Source organism: Mus musculus, chromosome 10 (assembly GCF_000001635.26).
Source record: "Mus musculus strain C57BL/6J chromosome 10, GRCm38.p6 C57BL/6J".
Lineage (NCBI taxonomy): Eukaryota > Metazoa > Chordata > Mammalia > Rodentia > Muridae > Mus > Mus musculus.
Genome location: NC_000076.6, coordinates 17,258,474 through 17,285,751, shown reverse-complemented (window position 1 = coordinate 17,285,751; position 27,278 = coordinate 17,258,474).

Genomic DNA, 27,278 nt, shown 5'->3' with positions numbered 1-27,278 from the left:
TATCTATGGAGTCTGTCATTATTTGAACCATTTGACTCTTGAGTAGTGGTCATTAAGTCATAATTTGTTAGCCATTTAAAGTTCACCAATAGCCTATATAACTACAAATAAAGCCTACTTATTCTTTTACTAATAGTTGAGATCACTAGAGAAAAAAATCTTAAAAAATGAAAATAAAAACAATAGTCTTCTTTAGCTAACCTTTGCAAACAAGTTATAGCTAAATAGAAATATATAATCACCATTAGGCTTCTTGAATATATTAATGTGTGTTCATCCACATTAATATCTTAGAGATGCTTAAGCAACAACAGACAAACCCACTGTTCCCAATAGTATTAGTGTAAACTACATATGTTTGGAGCAGTAACAGTGAGGCAAGGTTTGTGTCTTCTAAGAACTGTAATGTTGTTCACATTACAGGTGGCTTCTGTGTAAATGCAAAATGTCGCCTTGATGTCTCCCACCTGGAAACAGAACTATTCAGTAGTCATTTCCAGCCATCTCAGGCGGAGCTTTACATTAATAAGGTAATGCCTTTAACTTCTCTGAGGTTTGAGAGAGAGAGGCACACAGGGAAAAGAGTTGTTATTATTTCTGAGACCTCCTGTCTCAAGCCAGCTTAAAGACAGAGGCTCCCAAGGTGGTACTGTAACAGCAGCACTAATAATGTGCAGTTTCAGCGCATCTCATGTGAGGCTCTCGGAAGGCATTATACATGTTCATTCATTAAACCTGAACACACCCCTGAGATAGGTTAACTGCCATGATACCCTTTTATGCCAAAGTAAATGAAAACAAAGGGGGTAGCAAGTTAGTGAAGACTGGATGGCAGACCTGTGATGAAACAGACGCAGAGATCCGATGTTCTCCAGTGAGTTGCTGATATGGTTTTCACGTTTAGCATGAGCATACAACTATCCACATACGTGTCTAATTTTATACCATTGTATTCTAGAAAGAACTAAACATCACTTAGAATACATCGGATATAACTAGGAAACAAGCATTGAAAATAAGTGATGGGAGGAATAACACAAAGAAAATAAAGAAAAAATGAGATGTGTTTGTGATGAAGTGCGCTTTGGCTTATGTGGATGATATCTGGCAAATGCCCCCATTAAAAATACATTTTTTTTTTTTTTATAAAGAGAAACATGTCTCTCCTTTTCATTCTGTTGTGTGCTTTAGGCAGAAAAAAAAATCTGTACCCAGGAAAAGAAAGGGATATAGAAAGCATAGTTAATGGTTTGGAAAAGTGGACTTCAAGCCAAATTGTTGACTAGTGGGAGAAGACAGAATCCTTTCTCTAGATACGTCCTCTCTAGGTCAAATGTGGGAGGTGACATTCCTGTACCATCTGGAGAGGTAACATCAGATCCTATGAAATAGACTAAGAAGAGCCTCAGGCGGTGACAACCAATACTTCTTTCCCTGCAGAGAGGTTATGGGTGAATTTACTCAAGTCGAGTACACGGTGTGGGCAGTTTGTAGGCACACCAGTGTTTTGTAATTTTGCTTGGACAGCAGCTCTTGGGCAAACAGGGCCAGCCACAGAATGCTGCCACCTGTAGCACCACAACAGGTGACCAAAGTGTCCACTGAACCAAGACTGCCCTTTTCTACCTCCAGCATACCACCTGCTCCGTGAAGGCCCCTTTCAACTCCCTGCCTCTCCTCTAAGGCGTGAACTAGCATGGTTTTGATACAATGATTTCTCTGAGGTAATAAATATTAAGTCCCTGCAGTATCACCCTGACATTATTAGGAACTGTATCTGACGTGCATGTGTGAGTCTATATGTGTCTCTGTGTGTGATTGTATGCCTGTGTGTATCTGTGTGTAAGTGTGTGAGTGTGTGTGTGTGCCTGTGTGTGTCTATGTATATGTGTGTGAGTGTTTGTAAGTATATGAGTGTGTGTAAGTGTATGAGCATGTGTCTGTGTGTCTGTGTATGTGTGTATACACATGTGTGTGACTGTGAACAGTGTAGGTCTGTGTGTTTTTGTATGTTTGAGTGTGTATGTATGTGTATGTGAGTATGCCTATATATGTGTGTGTATATGTGTATCTGTATGTGTGTGTGTTTCTGTGTATGTTCATATATGGTGTGTGAATTTGTGTGTATACATACATTTTCTTATTCCCTTCAATACTGGTCTAGTACCTATAGACATAGCATTACACACAGTGAGGACATCCAAGGATGGAGCCAAGGTATAAACCAGGAACTTCAGGTCCCATAATAATCTGCATAACAACCTAATTGCATAGCTCCTGAGATCTAAAAGTGTCCTTATTTCTTCTTCCCTTTCTTTCTTTTTCTTCTTTTATTCCTCTGTTTATTTCCTTTTCTCTTTCTTTCTTTTTTACATAAGAATCTTTCAGTATTCTGATAAAATTTATTGTTTCTGTTTTGTTTACTTTTTTAAACTTTTGATTAATTCTTTGTGAGTTTCACATGCTGCCTCCAGTCCCATTTTCCTATCTGTCCTATGCTCTTGCAACCCCACAAAGGAAACAAAAGACAAAAATAAAATAATAAACAAAATAAATCTAAAAGGCATTTCATTTTGGAAGCTGGAGTGTGTCACAGTGTGTCCCACAGGACACTCCTTTGTCCACGTTTCTTTACTTGCAAATGTCCATTGCAATGAGTCATTGGTATGGTTCGAAGTCTCTGGCTTCTGCAAAACCACCTATATTGGAGCCTCCTCTCTGTTATCCTGTGTGTCATGGAGATCCTGCAGCTTTGGCTCTGTGGGACAGGCCCTTCCACAAGCTCCAACATTTCACAGATGAGGTAGATGTTGGTGTGCACCAACTCAAAGCCCTGGATCTGGGCCTGGGTGGCAGCTGTGTTGCTTAGCCTGCCATTTCTTCCTCATCATACCACCAAGGCAAGCTGCCCATCACTACCCAAGCTAGCTCACCCAATGCTTCAGCTGGCAAGGGGCCAGCTCTCCAGCTCTTGCTCTCATGTCCTCTGGGTCAGGTCACTGGTGCCCTTCTCCTTCACCAAAGCCAGCTCGGCTGTGCTATCCAGTTGAGGTGTGGGGTCTACTCTCCTGAGAGTGGCAGCTGGTGAAAGGTGGGGCCAACTCTTCAGAATGTCATAGCTAGTGATGGGTTGGGGCAGCTCTGCATATCCCTTGGACATCTGGTTGTTCTAGGTGGCAGCCTAGATCAGGGATGTCTGCATGTTCTTTAGTAGTAAAATGAACCATGGACATTGACACAGACACCTGCTGATGGAGCCATGGACCCAAACATGCCGGTTAGTGGGAGCACAGGCTGAAATCTTACCATGGCCTCAGGTGGCAAGGCTGACCTCTAAGGGCAAGCTATGCCTGTTCACCCTTGCAGCTCCAGTTCTGTCTTCATCATGTTCAAAGTCTTCTGCTTCTCTCTATGTCCTATTGGTCTACCATATACTTGTACATCATAGTGACTCCTACTGAGGGAAGGCCAAGGGATAGTCTGGGCTATGGGTATCTTCTGCCTGCATGAGTTGCATGGCTTGGCTGTGGGTGGGCCCCTGAGTGTCCTCCCCCATTCTTTGTGACATAGTGGCATTCGGGCATCTTAGTGACTTTCTGCCCTGGCAGCATGGAGTGGCTCCTGTCCTCATTTTTTATACACATTCACGGAGACTTTATTTCTTATGAGTTTCCACCTTTACTGAGTTAGTTCAACTCAGGGGCCAACCATCCTGTCCTCCCACCTTTTCTGCCTGCTTCAAACCACTTAACTTCTATTTCCTTCCAAAATGTCTTCACTCATAATAAAATTTTATAAACAGCAAAGTGAAATGCTTTTTAATACCAAGATACATCTATAATTTAACAACAAGCTAATTTCAAGATGAGCACTAACATATTCCTATTCATCCCCTCTTCCTGTCTTCCTTTTCTGTTTTTGTTTGTTTTAAGAAAGAATCTCAACACATAAGTCAGGCTGAACTAGAACTCATAGTGTAAGATGAAAAGCTGACAAATAATTCTGATTCACAATGATTAGATCATAATTGGTATTTGAATGAAGAAGCTACTAGGGTCCTCAGTGAGTTTATCTTCACCATCCCCATTATGACATGCTCCAATCACCCCACTGAGTTGGACTCTTTTTCTCCTGTCACCTTTTAGATAGTGGCTGACCTAGAATATGGTATCTTGAGTCTTGGGTCCCTTAGACATACATTAAGCTGTTCTCTTAATCTAAGACACTCATTTCCTTTCTTAATAAAAGGAGAAGAAAACTGGTATCTTCGCTTAATTGGATTTATACAAAGTATCAGGTGTTCAATAAAAGGAGAAGAAATCCACATAGCATGGTGAGATACAGTTCTAAGCATTTCTTGTATAGTAGTCGAAATGTAAAGTTTTTAGTTCTTGGTGTTATTTTACTCAAGGTAGCAGACATACTTTATAAAAGCTTAAGGGGCTTCTGTAACCTGTGCCCCTTGGGTCCTGGAACTCTGGAAACTTAACCTGGGTGCCAAAGGAATGAAGGAAGGACAGACATACATACAGACAAGCTGAATTCAGGTGTGGAAGCTATGATGGAATGGAACCATTCACTCAATAGCCTGGAACCTTGGTGAGTTTATTGTGCAGAGAACAGGGGAAGAGGTTAGTTAGTCTAGGCAGGAGGTCTCTGTTGGCTAGCAATCTAAGGCTGTAAATATTCAGAAGTAGAAACCTCGGGTTGTTGGTTTTTACACACATTGATCAATAATTCATAAACAGAGTGTGTACATGCCACACTGTCAAATTTTCACAGTTGAACTAGAAAAAAGGCTTTGGCATCTCTCAGAGAGCCTCACTGTGGTAGGGTGCCATCCCCATCAGTCTGAGGGTTTGGGACATTGGCATGGCTGCACCCATGTCAACAATATATAATCATTCAATAGTTCATCTGCTCTTTGCACATTTGTTCAGGGCTCCTGTGGCTCCCTACAGAGGTCATAGAAAGAAGACTTGCTTTTTATCATGTGAGGATCAAAAGCAATGACCACCAGCATAGAGAGACTTATAGTGATATTTGTGTTTTTTTCAAGGCTGTAAAGAATAAATACTCTCTGGTGTTATACCTTATGTTGTTAAAATATTAGTACTCTGTTTACAAATCATTTTTACTGATCTTAAAAATATGTCCATAGAGAATGCCTGGATGCTGAACTATCCTCTGCTAAAAAGATTCAGCTCCATTCAAAATTTCAGGACATGGGTAGAGCATAACTTAAAACCTTTCCAGGATATAATACAAATGTCTTCTAGTGTAAATGCTGATAGGACCCTGTTCCCACGTGGAGCTTTATGAACACAGTTTTACTGTTCACATTTATATAGACATACTTCTTTTCTGGCCGTGTTAGCTCTGTCTCCAAACTCTTCTACCTTCTTCATGCAAATCAGACCCAACAGTCCCAGAACCACACACAGTCAGACTTATCATAACAGTGATTGCACTCACAATACCAATGTTTTATATTAGTTACCTTTGGCAAATCACCCGAGAGCAATTCAAGGTAGAATATTCATATTAGTTCACAGTTTCAGAGGGATTTGAAGTCTGGTTGTGGGAGGGTAGTGGTTGAGTTCATTACTATGAGGCTATGCAGTAATTCTATTGCATTGTAGCTAACCAGAGAAGAGAGAACCATGGAACCTTATTCCATGGCAGCATGGAATAAGGAGCTGGGGTGTTAGCTTACTGAGGTCCATACCCAGTGACCTATTCCTGACAGACAAGACCACCCTCCTCCCAAGTATAGAGTCACAAGCCAGAGGCTGCACATTCAATGCATGAGTATGGGGGACATTTAAACCATAAGAATGGTCATTAATTCTTTATTCAGATTTACTAACTAAAAATACTGTGTAAAGTCACCTTCAGTTTATATATGTATGGTACTTTGACATCATGACTTTCACGTTTAAATGTAGGTGCCAATCCAAATTATCTCAGGAGTTGGGCCTGGTCACATGTGCCTTTAATTACAGCACTTGAGAGGAAGGAGTAAGTGGATCTTTTGTAAGTTCAAATCCAGCCTGATTTGAGTTTCAAGACAGACAGAGCTACATTGTAAGACCTTGTCTCAAAACAAACAAATGAGCAGATACATAGACAAGCAAACACAACACAACAAAACTCAAAATCTGAAGTTCTTCTGGTAATAAGTATTGTGGCTAAAGAATACTCCATCTATAGTACCAGTTTTACTACCATCACCACCACCACCATCACCATCACCACCACCACCACCATCACCATCACCACCACCACCACCATCACCATCACCACCACCATCACCATTAGCACCACCATCATACCATTACGCTCATGGTGTAGATCTTTATAAAAAACTTTTTTTTTTTTGAGAAAGAAAGAAATATAGAACAAGAAAAATCAAAGCATCAGAGCTCTAGAGAAAAAAAATTTAAAACAAACCTTGAGGAAAAATGCAGAGAATAAAGTAAAAGTGCATATAAAAGAATTAGGATTCCAACAGAATAAAATGTTCGGTTTGAAAATAAGATTAAACAAATGAGTTTTAAAATAAAAGATAAAAGTGTGGATCATTAAAGTTGTAAAACTATAGGTGATTAAAGAATAAGATAAAATGCTTAAGTTCAGAAGATAAAAAAGTGTAAGTGTAAAAATAGATAAAAACTAAGGATTAGTAGGAATTAATCACTAAGTAGGAAAAATTAAGGCATTGAAACTAAAAATAAAGAGGATTAGATAGAAATATATTAAGTAGAAATTAGTGAGTTACTGAAGAAAATAAAGAGGAAAACATGTCTCTGAGCATTTAAGAAATGAGTCTTGATGTAAATGCTCAGACATTGAGATACCATCGTTTGTGAAGGAGAATGGAGGGAAGAGGGAACAATGAGGATGAGTCCCACCCTGGCCCAAAGCACAAAATCTACAGTTATTTTGTCATGCCGTGTCTGACTTACCAAAAGGTAAGTCTTCAAACAATGGTGACTTTAGATACTCTAGATTTCTCTGATCCTAATGATTACAAGTCATGCTATTTTGGAGTCTTAGTTGTCCATTATTGATGTCAAGACAAGGTTTCAGGTCGCTGAGGCTAGACTTGAACTCCTGGCCCTCCTAACAACCCACCTCCCCATTGCTGGGATTATAGATATGCATAATCACAGCCATCAATCTCTCTTTATTTAAGACAGAATTTCTCAACCTTCCTAATGCCATGACCCTTGAATGCCTTAATACAGTTCCTTCTGTTGTGGTGACCATCAACCATAAAATTACTTTTATTGCTGTTTCCCAACTGTAATTTTGGTACTGTTATGAATCCATTTAAATACTTGATATGCAGGATGGTATTAGGTGACTCTCCTGAAAAGAGATCATGACCTACAGGTTGAAAACTGCTGATTTAAGATCTGGTACTTCATTGGCTAACAGAACTTTTAGACATCTTACCTTGTATATTGAGAGACACCAATCTGAATAATGAACAACTCTATCAAAAACAAATTATTTTTCATGTTATTTCCTTTCAATTATTTGAAAAATACCTAGTTTTTAAGATTTATGTTTTTATGAATAGGCATGTGCATGTGCCTGTGTATGCATGCCACATGTGTGCAGGTACCTGAAGAAGCCACAAGAGGGCTTCAGATCCACTAGAGCTGTAGTTGCAGGGATGTCTGGCATGAGCTAGAAACCTAATTCAGGGTTGTTGGCAGTTCAGCAGCATTCTACACTGCAGTGTTATCTCTCCAGTCCCCATATATACATTTGAATAAGTGTGTACATACAAAAGGAAACTGTCTTGGTGATTAAGTAATTCTTCTAACTATATCTCAAACATTGTTAAAACAGCATATAGGACTAATATATGAAAAGGATATTTGATAATTGCCATTTGTACCATTATATGATCTATAAGGTTGTTTCCCATAATTAGACATTTTTAAGGCCTGTTTCAGTGTCCATGAACTCTGACCTTCATTGGTGTCAGATCCAGTTCAGCACAGGAATAGCTAGCTGACTCACAGTTCCCCCATGTTCGTATCTGTCTTCCTTTCCTTTTGGGGACCTTCATTCTGTCTTCTTACGCTGAACCTCATTTTGCTAAATATGTGATCCAGATGGGAATTTCTCTACCTGGCCAAGAATGATAGTTGATGCAACATCTGTGACCTCTGTGAGATCAGTCACAGAACGTGACCTCATCACCCGCAAATCGGTCCAGGCATTGGTTCATAACTGGTGAGCAATGGACAGAATCAGCTTTGCTCTTATTTTGTCTTGTGTGTCTTCATATGGATCCATGACACAGTGTTATCTCTTGGGAAAAATAAAAGCTAACATCAAGCAAAAGGTACTTGTCTAATGACTCTGTCATACTCCACTGACTGACAGCAACTTTCAGTGACCACATATATATTATCATAATTATGATGATGGTGACTCTTAGGTGTCACATTGACAAGATCACGTGGTTCTGAGAAATTTGGCTGATTATTTGAGTGAGTCTTTGAGGGTGACTCTAGATGGGCTTAGATTTTAGTAGTTTGTGAACTCAGTAAAGCACATTGTCCTCTCTTTTATGGGTGGGCATGATGCAATGCGCTGAGGGATTAAATAGAGTAAAGAAGAGGAGGAAGCCTGACTCTTAGAGCTGGGCATTGGTGCTTGGCCCAGGGTCAAGTGACTGGCAACTCTGGTTCTCAGGCCTGAAGACTGGGGGTGAGCCACACCCCTTGCTTTCCTAGTTCTTGCATGTACTTTCTTAGTGTCCACTTGCTTCTAACTATAACACACACACACACACTTATGTATGTGTGTGTGTGTGTGTGTGTGTGTGTGTGTGTGTGTGTGTGTGTATTTGCTATGCCATACATTATTATTTCATTCACTCTGGGGAAGAATAACAAAACCACTAATAAAAACAAAATGTCAGTCAAAGCAAAATAACCGGCAATTATGTTCTGCATGTGGCTAGATACTTTATGCCTTAAGGTCAATGAAGTCTGTTACCATGACAGAGTTTTGCATGCCAACAGGAAAGCAGCCACCACTTCCAAAGTGTATACAAAGGAACATGGCTGCATCTGCATGCAAAACTTTACTTATAGTCATGAAATCAGAATTTTCATTTATTTGTCATATATTACAAACCATACTTTTTATTTTTATTTTGTTATTTTTCACACACACACACAGACACACACAAACATACACAGTCACACACACACACACAGAAGGGTTGGAGGGGCTGGAGACATGGCACAGCAGTTAAGGGCACTTCCAGAGGACCCATGTTCAAATCCCAGCACCCACATGACAGACAGCTCACAAGTATATATAACTCCAAGATCTAACACTCTCACATAGATAAAACATCCATGCACATAAAATAAAGGTAAATACATTGAAAATTAAAAAACAATGAAAGAAAGAAAATATTTTTTAACAATGAATTTAGGTCTAGATGGGGTACAAAAGCAGGCAGGTGGTGAGCAGGATTTGGTTGTGCAGGATATCACAGCATCCTATGACACAGTTTACAAAGTACATCCAGCAGACCAGAGAATATAGCAGTGTATCTGGGCAAGCCTGACATGGGTATATTTGTAGTAAAGAACGTGAAGTATGGTGGATTTCCATAAATGTTCATATAGCTGGCATACCCACCATGCTTTGCCAGTGATAACAAAAGTGACTGTTGAGCTCAGAGTCTGTTTCTTTTGGGTCACGGTGAGAGCCCAATGAGAAACTGAGAAGGCCTAGGAAAGAAAGTTCGTGAGGGTTGAGTACAAGCCAGCTCTAGGAATGTGGGTGCTTAGGAGAGTCAGCATCTACGCAGTTTGTATATACTTTATGTTCACAAAGTATGAATACACCGTTTTATTGAATTTCTACATCAATCTGTGTGACACTTGCAGTAGAATTAGCTCTTGATCAGAGAAATCCACAGCTAAGTGGCTGAGTTATGTAAGTAGCAGGGGCCAGCTGCATTTGTTTTCCCTTAGGTGGGAGCTAATGCTGAGTAAGCATTGCTAAAGGTGAAAGCTAAACTGACATATTTCAAAGCATGCAGGGACAGGGGGGTGGCAGGTGGCGGGGGACCGAAGTAAGATCCAGGCCTCCCCAGGGCTTTTAGTAATCTTCACCACTTAGGCAAATCACTGGAGACTGCTCTCACTGATGCCTGGGTGCAGGCCACAGTCTTTTCCTATCACTTTCCTTGCAGAATTGAATCCAGCAGGCCCCACTACCTCTTGGCCAATGTTACAATAAAGCTATTTGCAGGTCATTCATTATATGGGACTATCTGAAGCAATATTGCTGGTTCACTAAATTTGAACCTTTTGACAGTTATCTCTGATTTCACTTCCTTGTTCTGTTTAGCTTCCCTTCCTCCTTTAAGCCGGTAATACAATATGCTGAAACCAACATGGACCTTGGACTCAGGGATTTGAATCCCAGATGGACTATTTATTAGTTTGTAACTTGGAAAATTACTTAGCCCTTCTGATGGCCTTCATCTTTGCATTCTAAGAAGGTACTAATAGTATGAACAAGGTAGAAAAATTGCCCATGGGTTAATATATGAAACACCTTCTTAACATGCCTAGTTCCTGGTGATATTTGTTACTTATAACTGTAAGTGCTAAATGACAGCCATGTCCCAGAAGTGTACTAGCCCATTGGCTATGTATATAATCCATAATATATAATCCATTCCCTACTGTGACAGTAAGGTCTCCGCTTATGTGGACTCTCCAGCTACATCTTTTGCTCTACCTGAAGATATCACTTTATCATCTTTCCCAACACATAAAATTATGGGCAAACAGCATAGTTCTGGTCACCTTAGTTATTATCTGTTCCACACAAAAGTAGGCATGCAGTAACAATTTATCCAGATCACTTATTTTTTTATTTTTTATTTTTTGGTTTTTTTCGAAACAGGGTTTCTCTGTGTAGCCCCGGCTGTCCTGGAACTCACTTTGTAGACCAGGCTGGACTTGAACTCAGAAATCTGCCTGCCTCTGCCTCCCAAGTGCTGGGATTAAAGGCATGTGCCACCACACCCGGCTCAGATCACTTATATTCTAGTTACCTAAGGAGAAAAAAAAAATCAGTTTTCTACTGGTTCTACTGGTTCTCCCCATTACCTAGTCCTTTCCTTCCTTCCTTTTTTTTTTTAACCTGTCTACTTTACTAGTCTCTCTCCTATGGGTTAGTTATTTGGTGAATTGACAGCAGGCACACATTTTAACTTCTATAAACTAAGTGTCTATTTATTCCTAGCCTTTTATCTTCCTTCTTCTCTGTAGATCTGATCGCTGTAGACAGCTTTCTTCATATATCCTTTCCTTCATCTTCCATGATATTTTTGTCATACTTCTGTCTTCGTGGTACTCTTTTGGCCCTTTCTTCTGTGCATCCCGTGCAGGCTCATTCTTCACCATCAAGCTACGGAATATTCCACAACCTCATTCCTTCCTAGGCCACTTTCTTTCTTCCTTAAAAGAGAAAGGGGGAGAGAATGATTGAATTTTTCACTTTAATATTTCTGTTGCTATCTTCTCCGGCCTCAGTAATTCAAGCTGAAAATATCAACGAGATCTGTTCCCTTCTTGTTCCTTGTTCTGGCCCTTTGTCAGTGTTTGTATTGCATAAACTTTGGACTAGGCAAGTCGTATAACTCCTCCCCAGAGATTGAATTGTGTGCTTAGGAAAGTTACCACCAGCCTTTTCTTCTCCCATAAATTCCAAAGACTGCATTGTACTCATTGCTATGAAAATACAATTTCTTAAATGAAGATATAGTGAACAATATTTGGTGAGATTTTAAAATGTTCATTACTAGAAGAACATTTGAAGATTTTGTGTCACTAAGAAAAAGAACCACTGGTGACAAAGTGGTTCTATTTCTCCTTGAAGCAGTCTAGTCCAGGTAGGGACAAAAATGACAAAAAAAAAAAAAAAAAACAAAAAAACAAAACAAAACAACCAGCATCTCAACAAACAGACAACCTCTTCTCTTTAACATGTAACCATGGATGCATCAGTGACCACCAGATCCCATGGACATAGAGCATCAGAAGCTATTTCTCTTTTATCTCTTGGTTGGTTGCATTCTGCAGGGAAATTAGCTGGGATTGGCTCCTTCCTACATGTTGGCCTCTGGCTGCCTTCGTATGTGTTCACCCTGTGACCCAGGTTGAACGGTAAATGGCTTCTGACATGGAAATTTCTGGTTTCTTTAGAGACAGAGTTGTGTCATGTGATTTTTTTCTTTCCTGGAAGCTATCTTATGAGAGGATGTTTTGCTGAAGGAGACATGTGGGCATGTGATGTTTTGCTGAAGCAGACACTTGAGAGGGAGTGTGATGCAAAGGATACTCTTGCAGTGATTCCCCTTGCCACGTTTTGCTAGTCTTCACTGATCTTTGCCTGTCACGACTTTGTAGAAAGAAATACAGCAAAGGACTTCTCATGATGATTCTTGCTGCTTCCCCAGACTTATGCCAACTTGGGGGGCCTTGCAGTTTCTTCTGGATCAAGCCACTGCTACTGATTTGTCTTTGGAATTGCCCCAAAGAACTGCTTCTAAACAGGTCCACATCCCCCCATGTCATCATATTAACCATCTTTCCCCCAAGCTCTTGGTTAGTCAGCTAGAAAGGAGGTTGAAGCATTTAATAACTCTTATTAAAGTAGGCTTTGACAGCTCTAAGTCTACAGGTTTCTCAAGGAATGCTTTCCTGTGGCCACAGCATCCACACCAGGAAACTAGTAGAAGATGAAAGTATTTCTGACCTGAGCTTGACACTGACTCAGTGTAGTGGTTCCATAGATCCTGCAGGCTGAAGCAAGCCAGGTCGCTAGTCCAAAGGTCAGCTGAGCTCTTCCCTTCCTCTACAGGAAGAACTGCAAATGATTTGACAATACAGCCATGCAACAAAGGGCAAAGAGCTGGAGCCGATAATTTGACTTGCTATGTGCCGCCACTGTGAGGGATGGTGAATCCATTGCTGATTAAAAGAAGTGTCATCTTTAATAGACGTCTCCTCTTCCACTCTCAGCCTCTTCTCTTCGTTTATCTGCAAGATGTGGCTTTGGTGAAGCAGGAAATATCAAGAGTCAGTGGAGTTGTTTTCAGCATGCATTCTGGCAAACACAACTCAGCTAGACCCTGAAGCAGGAATGTCTGGATCTTACTCCCTAGTGATCCTTTACCCTGCTGCAGGGATGGGCTTACAGGAGAGACAAGACACAAAGTATGAACTAAACTGAGACTGTGTGGGATTTCCCTCCAGTGGGCAAGGGGGGAGCTTTTTGGGAAGTGAGTGACTTCTCCAAGACATTTTGTAGAGGTGTCAGGAGGAAATGGAGGCTAGCCTCCATGACTGTGAGCTCTAACTAAAGGTTGCCTTCATCCCCCAACGCACCTGACACACTTTACATGTCCTTGTCTGACAGTACCCAGCAAAGTGTGACTCAGCATCCTTCAGATCTCTGATTTATCACAGGTTTTATGAGGATTAATGCAATCTACTAACAATAAACTGTAAGAATGAAACATGCAATATTCGTAATACTTTTTGGAGATCAGATGTTTTGGGGGGTGGGTGGGGAGATGCCAGTTTAGTCAGAGAAATGCCAATTTAGTAGTAAGCCTTTTTCTGACATTGGCAGAAAGAGGCTTTGTGATAATGCATAAATCATTTTAAATCCTGGTTTTCATCACTGTCATTTTTAGAAGACCATTTTGGAAAATACTGGTTGGAGAAGAGAGAAAATTTCCCTGGGACTCAGCACTCTTTTTCTTTTGAGACCTGCTCTTCACTTGCTGTGTGACCTTGGGCAGATGATTTGACCTCTCTGAAGCTCAATATTCTATCTGTAAGGTTATTGCTTTGACCATGCATTTGTTCTAAGCTTTAGATTCTCAGTAGATTTCACAGCTAGGTATTAGAAGACACCCACCACACACACACACACACACACACACACACAACTTCCATACTCAACAGCTAACCATGATCAAATAGGAAGAAAGTGGAAGAAATATTTTTAGGGAAATAATGTACATTTGTCAACTTTATCTTTTTAAGGACTTGAAAGAAGGACCTGGTGCTGTTGGATCAGTGCTCCCTGCAGGTGTGACCCTCCTCCCCAGAACACATGCCACTATTTCAGTATCCTGACAAAGTTGGCTACAGACACGAGTTCTGTCAGGCATGATGCTCCAGGCCCTGAGAGAGCTTTCCTTTTCTAGTATCTCTCCTTTTTATTCATCCCTGCTGCCGGTGGCAAAAAAGAAAAAAAAATTATGTCCCTCAAACCACAGAAACAGAATACATAAAATGAACAGTGACTGATTAAGGGAAGTGGCTTTACAATGAGGTTAAAAAACAGTATCATCAATAACAGTAACGATGGAGAAACATAATAATGAATAATTAAACTCAATAATAGTCGTAACAATAAAAACCAATGAATAATGCAGTTTTATTTGCGATGATAGGACTGTTCATTCTGATGACCTGCCCTCAGTTCTGAACATTTCTGGGAGAGGGGTAAGCACAGAGAGGCTTTTCATGCATCTCCCCTAAGGATGCACCCAGAGAGCTGTGACTCTGTTTGCTTCCCTTTCTCTTAATACTGTCTTTATGCCCTTTCCTTAACTTTTAATTATGTAAAATCAGCACTTAATTTGGGTTTCCTGTGATGTCTCTAGCCTAGGGATCACACCAACCATACAATTGTATCCTGGGAAATGTCCTTGTTGTCACCCAAGAAGGTCTTAGCAGTCAGGTGACATCCTGCTAGCAGGAACCCCTTGATTTTTCAGGTACCCATCTTCTCCCTTTGTGCAGACACTCACTGGAGCAGTAAACTGAGTACCATAGAGTACACAAGAATAATTAAGACAGAGGACAATAAATAGAGAGTGGTTGTCAAGTTTGGGAAAATCTCTGTCACTGATGCTTCTAGGCTGAATCCACATCTTTTACCAGACTTCTGTCCTCAGGACTTCTGTGAAATTGTGTATAGTTTCAAAGCCTGACTGGTGTAGCACAGGAAATCAATGCCAGGGAGTTGTGGCCTCTTCGGAGGGTCCAGATTGCTTCACTGGTTAGAAAGCGCAAGTAGGTTATCTGATTCTCCAAGAGGTGTAAAGATGGCAGGGTAAATGATATCTTCTCCCCAAGCTAACAATGAGGCATAGATAATGGAGCTGCCCGCAGAGTCCCTCCCTCTCCTTCTCTCAGACAATGTGTGTCACACTGAAACACTTTAAAAAAAAAAAAAAAACTGAAGACATCTGAAAATATCAAAGACAAGACCTTTGTGGTTTTGTTTCCGACAGATTTTGTGCACTTGGCTGTTATTAACCCAATCTGCAAGCGCACATGATCATTATTACTGCAAGCCTTAATTCTTCATAGCGACTCAGAGGCTCGGAGAGAGCTTCTATTCAAAGGGTCAACATATGAAACGTCAAGTATGGAGTAGGCTCTTAGAAGAGTTTAGAAAGTACCTTATTGAGTGAAAAAAGAAAAAAAAGGGGGGTGGGGGAAGTGCCTTGTCATTTTCAGGAGAACATCCTTTAGTTTGTTTGGAAAGAACTGCCTTAGAGAAACAGATGCCATTCTGTGCATACATTCTTTGTCTTCTCTGGTTTTCTCACTATGAATTGTCATCATATATTTGGTATATACAGGTCTTCATTTTCTGAGTTGGGTTGGGGTGTTGGTGGGACTTTCGAATGTGAAAACTCATTCCGTTTAGCTCTGTAAAATATTCCTGAAGGTTTTGTTTTTGTGTGCGTTTTCCTTTTGAAGAGGCCCTATTATTGAGATGTTGGCCTTCTTTGACACTCTAGTTTTTGGTCTTTCACCTCCTGTCTTCCATCATTTTCATCTTCTCCACTTAACATAGTCCTACCTTTTGAAGCTTGTTTAATTTTGTCTTTTAACACTTAATAGTGACCTTTAATTTATTTTAATATATTCTTTTTTATTGGGTATTATTTCATTTACATTTCCAATGTTATCCCAAAAGTCCCCCACACACTCCCCCACCCACTCCCACTTCTTGGCCCTGGCGTTCCCCTATACTGAGGCAACTTTATAGTTTGCACAACCAATGGGCCACTGTTTCCACTGATGGCTGACTAGGCCATCTTCTGATTCATAAACAGCTGGAGACAGGAGCTCGGGGGGGGGGGGGGGGGACTGGTTAGTTCATATTGTTGTTCCACCTATAGGATTGCAGATCACTTTAGCAACTTGGGTACTTTCTCTAGCTCCTCCATTGGGGGCCCTGTGATCCATCCAATACCTGACTGTGAGTATCCACTTCTGTGTTTGTTGGGCCCCGGCATAATCTCACAAGAGACAGCTATATCTGGGTCCTTTCAGCAAAACCTTGCTAGTGTATGCAATGGTGTCAGCGTTTGGAAGCTGATTGTGGGATGGATCCCCGGATATGGCAGTCTCTAGATGATCCATCCTTTCATCACAGCTCCAAAATTTGTCTCTGTAACTCCTTCCATGGGTGTTTTGTTCCCAATTCTAAGAAGGAGCAAAGTATCCACACTTTGGTCTTCGTTCTTCTTGAGTTTCATGCATTTGGCAAATTGTACCTTATATCTTGGGTATTCTAAGTTTCTGGGCTAATATCCACTTATCAGTGAGTACATATTGTACGAGTTCTTTTGTGATTGGGTTACCTCACTCAGAATGATGCCCTCCAGGTCCATCCATTTGCTTAGGAATTTCATAAATTCATTCTTTTTAATAGCTGAGTAGTACTCCATTGTGTAAATGTACCACATTTTCTGTATCCATTCCTCTGTTGAGGGTCATCTGGGTTCTTTCCAGCTTCTGGCTATGAAAAATAAAGGTACTATGAACATAGTGGAGCATGTATCATTCTTACCGGTTGGAACATCTTCAGGATATATGTCCAGGAGAGATACTGTGGGATCCTCGAGTAGTACTATGTCCAATTTTCTGAGGAACCACCAGACTGATTTCCAGAGTGGTTATACAAGCTTGAAATCCCACCAACAATGGAGGGGTGTTCCTCTTTCTCCACATCCTTGCCAGCATCTGCTGTCACCTGAATTTTTGATCTTAGCCATTCTGACTGGTGTGAGATGGAATCTCAGGGTTGTTTTGATTTGCATTTCCCTGATGATTAAGGATGTTGAACATTTTTTTCAGGTGCTTCTCAGCCATTTGGCATTCCTCAGGTGAGAATTCTTAGTTTAGCTCTGAGCTCCATTTTTTAATGGGGTTATTTGATTTTCTGGAGTCCACCTTCTTTGAGTTCTTTATATATATTGGATATTAGTCCCTTATCTGATTTAGGATAGGTAAATATCCTTTCCCAATCTGCTGGTGGCCTTTTTGTCTTATTGACAGTGTCTTTTGCCTTGCAGAAGCTTTGCAATTTTATGAGGTCTCATTTGTTGATTCTCGATCTTACAGCACAAGCCATTGCTGTTCTATTCAGGAATTTTTCCCCTGTACCCATATCTTCGAGGCTTTTCCCTACTTTCTCCTCTATAAGTTTCAGTGTCTCTGGTTTTATGTGGAGTTCCTTAATCCACTTAGATTTGACCTTAGTACAAGGAGATAGGAATGGATCAATTCGCATTCTTCTACATGATAACTGCCAGTTGTGCCAGCACCATTTGTTGAAAATGCTGTCTTTCTTCCACTAAATGGTTTTAGCTCCCTTGTCGAAGATCAAGTGACCATAGGTGTGTGGGTTCATTTCTGGGTCTTCAATTCTATTCCATTGTTCTACTTGTCTGGCACTATACCAGTACCATGCAGTTTTTATCACAATTGCTCTGTAGTACAGCTTTAGGTCATGCATGGTGATTCCACTAGAGGTTCTTTTATCCTTGAGAAGAGTTTTTGCTATCCTAGGTTTTTTGTTATTCCAGATGAATTTGCAGATTGCCCTTTCTAATTCATTGAAAAATTGAGTTGGAATTTTGATCGGATTGCATTGAATCTGTAGATTGCTCTTGGCAAGATAGCCATTGTTACTCTATTGATCCTGCCAATCCATGAGCATGGGAGATCTTTCCATCTTCTGAGATTTTCTTTATTTTCTTTCTTCAGAGACTTGAAGTTCTTATCATACAGATCTTTCACATCCTTAGTTAGAGTCACGCCAAGGTATTTTATATTATTTGTGACTATTGTGAAGGGTGTTGTTTCCCTAATTTCTTTCTCAGCCTGTTTATCCTTTGTATACAAAAAGGCCATTAACTTGTTTGAGTTAATTTTATATCCAGCTACTTCACTGAAGCTGTTTATCAGGTCTAGGAGTTCTCTGGTAGAATTTTTAGGGTCACTTATATATACTATCATATCATCTGCAAAAAGTGATATTTTGACTTCTTCCTTTCCAATTTGTATCCCCTTGATCTCCTTTTGTTGTCGAATTGTTCTGGCTAGGACTTCAAGGACAATGTTGAAAAGGTAGGGAGAAAGTAGGCAGCCTTGTCTAGTCCCTGGCTTTAGTGGGATTGCTTCCTGCTTCTCACCATTTACTTTGATGTTGGCTACTGGTTTGCTGTAGAGTGCTTTTATCATGTTAAGGTATGGGCCTTGAATTCCTGATTTTTCTAAGACTTTTATCTTGAATGGGTGTTGGGTTTTTTCAAATGCTTTCTCTGCATCTAAGGAGATGATCATGTGGTTTTTGTCTTTGAGTTTGTTTATATAATGGATTATGTTGATGGATTTCCGAATATCAAACCATCCCTGCATCCCTGGGATGAAACCTACTTGGTCAGGATGGATGATTATTTTGATGTGTTCTTGGATTCAGTTAACAAGAACTTTATTGAGGATTTTTGCATCAATATTCATAAGGGAAATTGGTCTAAAGTTCTCTATCTTTGTTGGGTCTTTTTGTGGTTTAGGTATCAGAGTAATTGTGGTTTTCTAGAATGAGTTGGGTAGAGTACCTTCTGTTTCTATTTTGTGGAATAATTTGTAAAGAACTGGGATTAGATCTTCTTTGAAGGTCTGATAGAACTCTGCAGTAAACCCATCTCGTCCTGGGCTTTTTTGGTTGGGAGACTATTAATGACTGCTTCTATTTCTTTAGGGGATATAGGACTGTTTAGATCATTAATCTGAACTTGATTTAACTTTGGTACCTGTTATCTGTCTAGAAACTCGTCCATTTCATCCAGGTTTTCCAGTTTTGTTGAGTATAGACTTTTATAGAAGGATCTGATGGTGTTTTGGATTTCTTCAGGATCTGTTGTTATGTCTCCCTTATCATTTCTGATTTTGTTAATTAGGATGCTGTCCCTGTGCCCTCTAGTGAGTCTGGCTAAGGGTTTATTTATCTTGTTAATTTTCTCAAAGAACCAGCTCCTCATTTGGTTGATTCTTTGAATAGTTCTTGTTTCCACTTGGTTGATTTCGCCCCTGAGTTTGATTATTTCCTGCTGTCTACTCCTCTTGGGTGAATTGGCTTCCTTTTGTTCTAGAGCTTTTAGTTGTGTTGTCAAGATGCTAATGTGTGCTCTCTCTAGTTTCTTTTTGGAGGCACTCAGAACTATGAGTTTTCCTCTTAGAAATGCTTTCATTGTGTCCCATAAGTTTAGGTATGTTGTGGCTTCATTTTCATTAAACTCTAAAAAGTCTTTAATTTCTTTCTTTATTCCTTCCTTGACCAAGGTATCATTGAGAAGAGTGTTGTTCAGTCTCCACGTGAATGCTGGCTTTCTATTATTTACTTTGTTATTGAAGATCAGGCTTAGTCCATGGTGATCTGATAGGATGCATGGGACAATTACAATATTTTTGTATATGTTGAGGCTTGTTTTGTGACCAATTATGTGGTCAATTTTGGTGAAGGTACCATGAGATGCTGAGAAGAAGGTATGTTCCTTTGTTTTAGGTTAAAATGTTCTGTAGATATCTGTTAGATCCATTTTTTCATAACTTCTGTTAGTTTCATTGTGTCCCTATTTAGTTTCTGTTTCCTTGATCTGTCCATTGGTGAAAGTGGTGTGTTGAAGTCTCCCACTATTATTGTGTGAGGTGCAATGTGTGCTTTGAGCTTTACTAAAGTGTTGCGTCCAACTCGACCAGCAAGGAAAATGCAACCACTGGTTCTTCTTAAAGCAGTTTACTCAGGCAGCCTTTCATTCTGAGGTAGTGTCTATCTTTTTCCCTGAGATGGGTTTCCTGTAAGCAGCAAAATGTTGGGTCCTGTTTGTGTAGCCAGTCTGTTAGTCTATGTCTTTTTATTGGGGAGTTGAGTCCATTGATATTAAGAGATATTAAGGAAAAGTAATTGTTGCTTCCTATTATTTTTGTTGTTAAAGTTGGCATTTTGTTCTTGTGGCTGTCTTCTTTTAGGTTTGTTGAGGGATTACCTTCTTGCTTTTTCTAGTACATGGTTTCTGTCCTTAAGTTTTTTTTCTGTTATTATCCTTTGAAGGGCTGGATTCATGGAAAGATAATGTGTGAATTTGGTTCTGTCGTGGAATACTTTTGTTTCTCCATCTAAGGTAATTGAAAGTTTGGCTGGGTATAGTAGCCTGGGTTGGCATTTGTGTTCTCTTAGTGTCTGTATAACATCTGTCCAGGCTCTTCTGGCTTTCATATTCTTTGGTGAAAAATCTGGTGTAATTCTGATAGGCTTGCCTTTATATGTTATTTGACCTTTTTCCCTTACTGCTTTTAATATTCTATCTTTATTTAGTGCATTTGTTGTTCTGATTATTATGTGTCAGGAGGAATTTCTTTTCTGGTCCAGTCTATTTGGAGTTCTGTAGGCTTCTTGTATGTTCATGGGCATCTCTTTCTTTACGTTTGGGAACATTTCTTCTATAATTTTGTTGAAGATATTTGCTGGCCCTTTGAGTTGAAAGTCTTTATTCTCATCTACTCGTATTATCTGTAGGTTTGGTCTTTCATTGTTTCATGGGTTTCCTGGATGTTTTGATTTAGGATCCTTTTGCATTTTGCATTTTCTTTGATTGTTGTGCCGATGTTCTCTATGGAATCTTCTGCACCTGAGATTCTCTCTTCCATTTCTTGTATTCTGTTGCTGATGCTCAAATCTATGATTCCAGATTTCTTTCCTAGGGTTTCTATCTCTAGCATTGTCTCACTTTGGGTTTTCTTTATTGTGTCTACTTCCCTTTTTAGGTCTTGCATGGTTTTATTCAATTCCATCACCTGTTTGGTCGTGTTTTCCTGCAAATCTTTAAGGAATTTTTGTGCTTCCTCTTTAAGGTCTTCTACCTGTTTAGCTATGTTCTCCTGTATTTCTTTAAGTGAGTTATTAAAGTCCTTGTTGAAGTCTTCTACCATCAACATGAGATATGCTTTTAAATCTGGGTCTAGCTTTTCAGGTGTGTTGGGTTGCCCTGGACTGGGCCAGGTGGGAGTGCTGGGTTCTAACGATGGTGAGTGGTCTTGGTTTCTGTTAGTACGATTCTTACTTCACCATCTGATAATCTCTGGAGTTGGTTGTTGTAGTTGTCTCTGGTTAGGGATTGTTCCTCTTGTGATTCTGTTAGCCTCTATCAGCAGACCTGGAAGACTAGCTCTCTCCTCTGAGTTTCAGTGGTCCGAGCACTCTCTGCATGCAAGCTCTCCTCTTACAGGGAAGGTGCACAGGTATCTGGAGTTCAGACCTCCCTCCTGGCCGAAGATGAAGGCCCAAAATAGGACCTGTCTCAGAAGCTGTGTTGCTTTGTCCTGTCACAGAAGTTGTTAGCTTCTGTAGTCCTCACTCTCACCTGCACAGATTAGTGTCGGAGGGATACGGGAACCAAGATGGTTCCCCCAGGTGCTCCTGCAAAGCCCTCCCGGGCAGGGCGGACACCTCTCCTCTGTCAGGAAAGGTGCCAGATGTCTGGAGCCCGAAAAGGGGGCTGCCTCAGAAGCTCTGTGGCTCCCACCTGTCCAAGAAGCTGTTAGCTTCTGTAGTCCACACTCTTACTTGTGCAGACTACTCTCGGTGGAGTCCCAGATAAAATTCTATTTTTAATATATTCTTAAAGTCTAAATACCCTTGTCTTTTCTGTCCAGTATAATTCTCCCATCTTCTGTTCGGGATATGTGATCCTTAAAGCTCCCCTTTCTAGACGTTTGTTTTCTGAAACATCATTGGAGACTTCTTGTATAGTCTTCATACTCACTCCTTAGCCCAGGATTTCTTGATCTTTTTCAACTCTCTTTTCTCCTGCTTCACTCTTCTCCCCTTCCCTCTCCACTTCCTCCCCAAACACCTCCCTCTCTCAATTTAGAAATTTGTAAAGGGCATTGAGCACTTTTCTTGCCACTGGGACAAGATATCTAATATAACAAATTTAAGGGATGAAGGATTTATTCTGAGCTCTGATTAGACAGGATCACAGACCACCATGGCAGGCAAAGATGGCAGGGCAAGCCTAAAACAGTAAGCTGTTGATAGCAAGCAGAAATGTTATTTGGAACGGGGCTCCTAGATACAGCTCTCACTGCTTGACGCTCACCAAACACTTCCTTCAGTTTTCTTTGACTGTTAACATTTAAAAGTTCCTGCAACTTCCCTCAAACAGGTAGCCAGGTATCTGGTGTCCAAAAGATCGAGACTGTAGAGGTCGCAAGGAACCTGAGAGTGTGCACTGATGCTCAGAACATTGGCTTTCACTTAATTTTCCCATTTGAGAAACAAATCATATGGGGGCACGATGGGGGGGGGGCGTTTGCTTAGCAAGCAGAGGTCCTAGGGTCTCTGGGAAGTCAGTTCCAGGACCACCATCAAGAAAGAAGGAGAGGTGGTGGAGGATGAACAGGGGAAAGAGGACTAGCCTGAGGAGAATCACTAATGTCACTTGAGCCTAGCTCTCCTGCATTCTGAGCCTGTGTTACTCTCCTAAGTGCCCAGAAGTGCCATTCTACTCTTTTTCAGGTGGAAGGAAGGGGCTGTCTCTTGATAGCAGGCATGTGGTGTCTTTGTTTCTTGTTCAACATGCTAATGACTACCCATAGACATTTGACTAATACTTTCACAGTCACTTAATGCTTTGGTGCTTCCAGGCCGTCCAGGAGTCTAGTGTGACCCAGCTCACTGTTAGAGCCTCCCTTAGGTAGGCAGAAGCAAATATTTCTGTTAGTGTTTATTCTTCCACTTCCTGGGTTTCCTGTTTCAAACAAAACCCCCCTTTCTATCCATTTTTCAATGATGTCTTAAATAGTGTTCTTTTCCCTTTTCTGTTGAAAACCTTTCCTGCCAATTTAGGAAAGAATATGTCATGAACAAAATATATATTTGACTCTTTGTATGTATCCAGAATTTCTTTTCTGACCTATTTTGATTCAGTCTTTGTCCACATGCATCGAGGCCAGATCTCAAGATAAAATCATTTCCACCAGCCTTGGCCAATAACTGTTTTTGTGTCTTCCTGACTTAAAAACACTTATTATATATGGTCAAATGTTATAATTTCCAATCTATGTAATAATTTTCATCTCTATTACTGGATAAGAAAACGTGGTGATCAGCCCAACATCTATCTTTATAGTTTCACCGACAGGAACATGCTTTCTGGAAGGAGTCTCTAAGTAGAGCTGGGCTGGGCTTTTATTGTCGCTTTTCCTTTCTTGCCTGCAGGAAACAAATAGTAAAAGCAAAGGATCCATATGCTTTTACAACCCTTCCATCAGGGAAGACTCAGCCTCTAAGCAGAGGCAGCCTGCCAGACGCTTTTTTTTTTTACAATGAGTTTGAGAAGGGCTTCCTTCACATTCTGGTTGTAATCATTTTCAGGGGCTCTCTTGTTCTTAACTATTTCATGGTTTGGGGAGACATGTTGCTGATTTTATTGTTCAAAGCCTTTCTTCTCTTTTTCTTATGGCATGAATGATGTTCCATAAGGAAGATTAAGATATATAATAACAAAACAGAAACTCTCACGTTTAGCTGCCATTAGATTTATGGCAAAGTTTATGGAGATTTCTTAAGCCTGGGAACACATGTCAAGGAATGTCTCTGCAGTCACAACCATGCGTGGAGTGCGAGGCAGTTACAGAGCATGGGCATAAACACCTCTGAGGTTGTGTGTCACTTCCTGCAGACCCCTGAGTCTCTCTGATTTAAGCAGAAAGGTGTCTGTCAGTAATGCAAACAAAACCCACTTTAACCTCTGAGTCCCAACATCTGGAATACTTATCCCCGTGACAATTGTGTGGTTGGCTCAATGTTCAGTTTCCCAATGGTCCACTGAAAGAACCATTTGGAAAAAAAAAAAAAAAAAACAGCCTGGAGTTGGGGGTTGGGGGAGTGGATTATCTCAAAGTGATTACCACTGAGTATAGTACTACTCTGATTTGTAGTGGCAGCATCCCCCTGCCTCTTTTGCACAGCAGAGCCATTCTTGTTCTGCTGTGAGTAAGCACACACAAGGGTCCTGTGACAAGCACAATACCTTGTTGTTGTTGTTTTTGTTCCCTTTGAACATTTTTTAATCCATATGCTTAGTTTTAAACTTTTATTCCCCTGCATGTCCCAGAAAGGAATCTCAATAATTCAATACCCACAACCCTTTGCAAAGGCTGAGTGATTAAAACAAACATTGCTCCTGCCCATCTTAACCGTCTTTGCACTTTATAGTACTCCAGTTAGCTACACCAAAAAAGAAAGCTCCTAGAATAAACAGACAATATACCAATGTTCAAATGCACTCTGGAATACTTCTGGGGACATATTATTTCTTAAGTGCAGAATGCAAAGTAGAAGTGTAACCAGCCTTAGATTAAGATTAAGGTTGTGAGGAACAGTTCATAATGGTGTGTGTCATGGACTATGGAACATCAGAGTTAACTATAAGCCATAAAAATATACATGATCTCACCCAAATGAAGCACATGTTCAGTTAGTTATTGAGACGAAAGTATGCAGCTTGCCCCCAGTTCCCGGTAACCATGTCAGGCCTGATTGACTTGGTATTTCTGGGTATAGGTAATTGCTTTTCTCCACTTGAGGATAAAATGACAGGGAACAGACACTGTACAGCCTCTGGACACTTATTCCAACTCACCACTGGCGACTTTAGATTTATTAGTCGAAGCCCTTGGGCAAATCTCAAAATATTACCTTATGAAATGTTATTAATGTGTTCCTGAAGCTAGTGTCTTAACTCAGCTCTCTCTGGCCGACAATTCCTTCTACAAGTCCCTCTCTTCTAAGTGAACACTCTAGGAAATTCTTTCCTCCAAAGTCCTCATTTATAATACTAATAGCCACCAGTGTTATAACATAGAATAGCTTAGAAATGCTGCTGCATGCCAGAATCCATTGGTTCTGTTCTGTGAGGCTGGAGTAATTATTGCTGTTTTGCAAGTGATAAAAGCCATGCTGAGGAAATTGATTTGGCCAAGGTCGCTCGGTTAATGAGTAGTAGAGGTGCATTCAAAATCTAAGACTTCAGACGCCAAAGCACTTCAGTTGTTCTTGAAGCAGAGTTAAGACCTTTTACACTCTTCCTCATCAGAGAATATAAGTCAGAGGCAAAAAATAGCTTACTTATAATTGCAGTAGCAGAGAACTAAAAGAATTAATTACTGAGTATTTATTGATACTTGCATAATGTCCATCACTGTGTGACTTGGCGGACACTTTTCTTATTCTTGCTTAGAAAGGATTTTTCAACAATACTTTAACAGAAAGAGATAACTAAAGACGGTATTTATGTTGTAACTTCCCCCATATATATCTTCACTGTGACTTCATGCATCTGTTCTCTCCCTGGTTAGCTTTTTTCCTTATGTGATAACTATAGAACTGTGTAACATTTGATGTTGTTTATTGGCTGCTACGCACAATGAAAAGTTAGTTCCCATTAGAGCAGCACTGTCTATTAGGCTTCCTGCTGTGCACCAAGAAGCTAGAGATATCTGGCACATAGTAGGCACTCCACAAATATGTGCGACATAAGTAGATGAATGACAAAGCTAACACACATAAAAACAATCAAGTCTTTGACATTTTACTTTTAGCCTCAAAAAGATTCAGAGATGAGTGATCATTGAAAGCTAGTTCAAAGATTACTGAAGGTCAGGAGAGCTGCCATTTATGCAGGCTTATGAAATTCAGGTTGGGCTTGGACTGATAAACTAGGGAGGGGGAGGGGACATTTTTAATCTTAGGGTTTGTTTTTCTATTTTTTATTTTTAGAATTTCATAAATGAAAACTGTATTTAAAACCCTTCCCTCTACCCCTCCAATTCTTCCAGTGTCCCTTCCCTACTCCCTCTTGAATTATTGACTTTTTTCTTCTTTAGTTACTATTGTTACAAATGTATAATGTATGAATGTATACGTGTTTATATATACACATTTGTTGTTGCTGATTTGTATATACATATTTAGAGATGGACACTTGGGATTGGTTCAATTATCAGGGAGCTAGTCCCAGAAGATTTATTCTCTTCCTCTTAGCAGCAATTAACTGCCTGTAGCCCTTCATATTACAAAGTGGTGTCCCGTAATATTTTCCCTATCCACACTGGCATGTCAACTAGTGTCATTATGGAGGTCCTGTTTAGGTGACCTCACTGATATGATTTCATAGATGCATATTCTCTGTTATGCTTAGGAGATATTGTTTGGCATAACGTAGCCAGGCCTCTGGCTTTTATAAACGTTGTGCTCTGTCTTCTGTAACATTCCTTGAGTCTTAGGTGCAGGGGTTGCGTTTTTGATGTTTCAGTTTGTGTTGGGTACCCTGCCATCTGTTACGTTTTTCTTTTTGACTAATTGTGGTAACGACTAAAGATTTGGAATTAGGATCCACAAATAAGATAGACCATTTAGTGTTTGTCTTCTCTAGTTCCATCCATTTACCTGGAAATTTCAGAATTTCATTTTTTCTTTTTTTAACAGCTGAATAGAAATTTTCTTTATTTTTTAATTGAATTTTTGTAGACTATATTTTGGTCATATTCTTTCCCTTCTCTCAACAATTTCCAGATCCTTCCCATCTTCTCCCTACCCATCCAACTTTATGTTCTCTCTCTCAAGACAAAACAAAATCAAAACAAACTAAATTAATAATAACAGCAACAACAACAACAATAATAATAGCAAAAGTATCAAAACAAAATTAAAAGCATACAAAAATCCTGACCTTTGTTTTGTGTTGGATAAGTATCACTGGACATGGGAGCTGCCCTGGAGAGCGGCTGATCTACTCACCGATGATAATCCACTGGAAAAGACTGATTTTC